The sequence below is a fragment of the Lygodium microphyllum genome, chromosome 12 (assembly GCF_053477565.2).
Source record: "Lygodium microphyllum isolate KBCC chromosome 12, Lygodium_microphyllum_v1.1.10, whole genome shotgun sequence".
In the NCBI taxonomy this organism is placed as follows: domain Eukaryota; kingdom Viridiplantae; phylum Streptophyta; class Polypodiopsida; order Schizaeales; family Lygodiaceae; genus Lygodium; species Lygodium microphyllum.
In genome coordinates this window covers 29,224,634-29,229,435 of record NC_141146.1, presented here as the reverse complement: position 1 = coordinate 29,229,435, position 4,802 = coordinate 29,224,634, and positions in this window count along the sequence as shown.

The window sequence follows — 4,802 nt, the reverse complement described above, 5'->3', positions numbered from 1 at the left end:
CTCATGGTTTAGCTACCCCCCATTTGTGCGAGGCGGTTGAAACCTTCATCCACCTTCCCTAGATGTAGAGCCTTAGAACTATAAATACAAAAATAATCAATAAATACCCTAATGGACTTTCCAAAATATGGCTAGAAGACATAATTCATGAATCACTGGAAGGTAGCTAGGGCATTTGTTAATCCAAATGGCATTACTTTGTAAGCAAAAAATCCCCAAGGCGTGATAAAGGTGGTCTTCTATTGATCCTCCTCAACTATTTGGATCTAGAAATAACCTGAATACCCATCACAAACAGTGTATCTCTCATGCCCGGCCATCTCATTGAGTATTTCATCTTGAAAGGGAAGAGAAAAGTGATATCTCTTTGTTGCAGCATTTAGCGGCTTGTAGTCCACATAAATCCACCATTTTCTATTCTTCTTGGGTGCGACCACTACAGGTGAAACCCACTCTGAGTCCCCTACTAGATAGATGAAACCTGCCTTCAAAAGTCGCTGCACCTCAATGAGTAGAGCGTTTTGTTGAACTACTCCCAACCATCGTAGTCGCTGTACCACTGGCCTTGCTCCAACTTTTAGATTAATGTGATGTTGTACTGCTATCACACATGTGATATCTCTTTGTTGCAGCATTTAGCGGCTTGTAGTCCACACAAATCCACCATTTTCCGTTCTTCTTGGGTGCCACTACTACAGGTGAAACCTACTCTAAGTCCCCTACTAGATAGATGACACCTGCCTTCAAAAGTCGCTGCATCTCAGTGAGTAGAGCGTTGTGTTGAACTACTCCCAACCATCATAGTTGTTGTACCACTGGCCTTGCTCCAACTTTTAGATTAATGTGATATACTGCTATCACACCTGTGATGCGTTCATAATCAGAAATAAAAAGTGCAGAGTGTTTTATCACTACTTCCATGTAGGTTGCCTTCTCCTCAGCTGATAGATCCTTAGCCAACATTTTTTTCTAACCCCTACTTCCATGTAGGTTGCCTTCTCCTCAGCTGATAGATCCATCACTTCTAGAGAGCTTTCTTCCTCCTCATTAGAAAAATTGCCCTCTGTCATAGATGACCAATCCTCTTGCTGGAACTCCATTCATCAGTGGTGGTCTCTAACACGAGATCCTCATGTCAGCCCTCCTTCATGTCGTAGATAGTGCTCTTCCATTTTTTTTGCAGCCCCTTCTATGGCCTTAGCTCTAAAGCCCTTGTCTCCCAATCTTGTTTGGCTTTCATTCCCATTACCCATGGTTGCTCGAGAATGAGTGGATAGTCATCCCCCTTCACTGGCATCACATACATGTCAAGCTCCAATTGCACTCCACATACCTTTACATGGACTTTCTTTATAGCTCCCAAATAATTTACCACTATATTGTAAGCCATTTTGGTCCCAAATTCAGTAGTTTCATTTACCTTTAATCCCAAATGATGAGTTAAATTTTCTAACATGACACAAATCTCTGCACCTCCATCCATATATGTCTTTGGTACTCTCTACCCATTGATTTTGGCTTCCAATAGAGGCGCAATATCTTTCCTCTTTCTAGTCTGGATTGCATTCACGTGTCTATTCTTCATGGGTCTAATGCTTACCATCTTTGGCCATTAATGCCGCACTGTTGAAGATAGATGTAGTAATTGTGGCCATGAAATTTTTGGCCCTTGATCCCTTACATCAACAAGCAAATCATAAGCTCTAGTACATTTACCCAAGGAAAAATCATTTGGCTCAATGCATCGGCGTGAGTGAGCCCTCCTCTTTTTACTGCTGCATCTCTTTGCAACCTTTGAAGACTTTGTCTCTTCTTTTATATTTTCAACCTCCTCTGGTGGTGTAGGCTCCATCCTCTCAATTCTAGAGTCTTTCTTCATTGGCATTGCTTCAAACTCTACTACTTTGGCCTTTCCTTTGACATCACACTCATCCAAACCGATCATCCTAACATCACGATTCTCTAACATGTGGACATGCAAGGGTGGCACCTCTGCAAGTGGTCGAGGATGCTGGATAACTTGAACCAACGGTGGAGGCCTTGGATTTGGTGGAACAAGCCTCTCCCTAGGTGGTGTCACTTGTCCCCTCCTTCTTTGTTGAAACCCATTTCCTGGCAGACACCTCATATGAGGACAAAATTACATACTATGGCCAGTCGGGACCCCATAATTATAGCAAACATACTCTCTTTCTTGTCTCCTTGGACCTCCATTTCCTTCATTTGTGAGGGGAGAGGGCCGTACTCCTTGCACTAAATTCAACAAAAGGCTTTCAAGTTGATTAGTAATGCGTTGTAGGAGCTCTTGCTATGGCATCTCTGGTTTAGGTAGGGACTCTGCTATTTCTCTAGGTCTTGGCATGCTTGGTAAAATCTACATGGGATCAACTCCCCCTTTCAACTGGGCTTAATACTTCAGTTTCCTATCTTTCTTCCTAACATAAGTGATTGCTTCTTCATAAGATGTGGGAAACTTGCCTTTGCCCTTCTCCCTTAGTAGAGGGTGGAGTCCGGCCAGAAAACAATCTTTCTTAAGGAAATCAGGTACTCTCTGTCCCTCAGCTAAGGAGACTATCCATTTATCCCACATTTTGATAAACATGCCTTCATATGCTTGGTACTTCCCTGGTAAGGTTTGGCGAAGATCTAAGAGTTTTCTCCAAATATCTTCAAGAGGCTCTGTATATCTTGGTACTCTTGCAATGATGCGGTCTTGAGATCCTTCTAGTTACCCCTTGTAGCCTCCGGGAGAGCTTGATACCACACTCGAGCATCACCCTTTAGAACTACAGAGAAGGCCCGTACTTTGGTTGCTTCATCATCCTGGCTTATGACTAGAAAGGCCATTTCTAAGTCATCCAAAAAGTCTAGAGCTTTCTTCCCTTTGTGCCCAAAAAATCTTTGAAAAGCCATGATATCTAGCTCAATACAAAACAAAGATAAACACTTCTAGGACCGAGTCATATCTTATTAAGAGTAGAATAAATGGATTCACATATGCATTAATTTCAGCAAGACAATGAGGGCCCAATAAGCCCCTTATGATATTTTGAAATTTTGAAACTTGAGCTTTGTACTAACTATTATATGTGCATAGTTTGCCTAGCAAGAGGACGGATAGGTTCGTAAAAATCCCTATGGTTCAATGGATGCACTTAGAGTAGAATGAATATGTGCACATTAAAGGAGATTTTACAATCCAAAATAGGAAATATTATAGGATCACATGACAACAAGATTTCTTTCAACCTCTCAACTCCAAAATATAATACCAAACTTTGCTAAAAATATATCTTTCTACTAATGCACACATCCATCCTAATGTTTTGAACCGATTGAAAGTTGTCAAAAATAGGTGTATTAATTTATGCATTAATTACTAATTTCCACTACAAACTTTCATAAAGCGTGTTGTTGAAGCTCTGGCCTCTTAGATTCTACCATTCGATAGCTGCGAAGGATTTGCTCAGTAGTGATTAGCCTAGCTTTAGTGTAACCATCATGTAGTTGAAGCGCATCACCATATGTAGCCTCTCGCCAATACTGCAGACCATTGATATGTAACTCCCCCTCCAAAAACTTGTTAATTCTCGAATTTGAAAGTGCCTTCACCACTTGAAGATGAGGCTCCTTAGGGAGTGTCTTTACACTAGACACCAAGCACTCAACACAATGCCTTGACCTAGAGACTTGATGAGAGCAAGATTTCTCTTGAAGCAAAGAAGAGTGTGTGTAATTAACTTGCTTTACTCACATATTTTCCATTTTCCAATAAATATTCTTCTTTTCATGCCTTCATCCCAAGGCAAGATACTCCATGTGACAATGGATTCCTCAATAGGCATAATAGGTGGCTGTCCATACATGAGTTCAGCTGGCATATATCCTGTTACTGCACTATGGGTTGTTCTATCAGCCCATAATGCGAATGGTAGCATTTTAGGCCATTCCCTCAACTTTCCTTTGCATGATTTTGCTAAAGATTTAAGAATTGGTTGATGACCTCTTTCACTCTTACCATTGCCTTCAGGATTGTAGGCAGAAGTAAGAGATAACTTAATTCCCAATTGAGCAAAGAAATGGCGAGCTTCATCAGCATCCAATTCTCCTCTATCAGCAGTTACTTTAGCAACACATCCATTCTTGCAAAATACTTCTTCAAGTAAAAATCTACAAACAACATGAGTGGACTTTGTTGTCAAGGCCTTTCCTTCCACTTGATTTGTGAGATCTTCTCTAGCAAGTACTAGATATCTCATGTTCCAAATTCCTGTAGGCATGGTTACTAAATCAATAACCCATCTATAGTGAATAGATAAAGGATAGGTAGGCTGAAGCCCATCTCTATGCTTTACCATAGAATACATTTGACAAGCATGGCAAGACTCAACAAAATGCTCAATGTCTTTATACATGTTTTGCCACCAAAAATTTTCTTCTATTTTGGCAAAAGTACCCCATATTCCTCTATGACCAGCCAATAGGCTTTCATGGAATTCTTGCATGACCCGTCTTTGTGTCTTTTTGTCACCTAAGACACGAACAGGTGCTCTTCCTTTCTTTTTTGCATGCCTCTAAAGGTAGCCATCTTTAAGAAAAAAACCATAGGCTTTTCTCTTAATTCTCTTCAACTCTTCATGAGTCCATTCTTCCTTCTTTGTCAAAGTGCTAAAAAATTGGCCAATTTTTAGCCAATCATTTGCATATTCTTCTTTAGAGTGTGAACAAACCATAACAAAACATGGAATATGCTGTTTACTAGCTGTCCATTATCCTTCATTGGTTGATTCATCCTTCCTTGC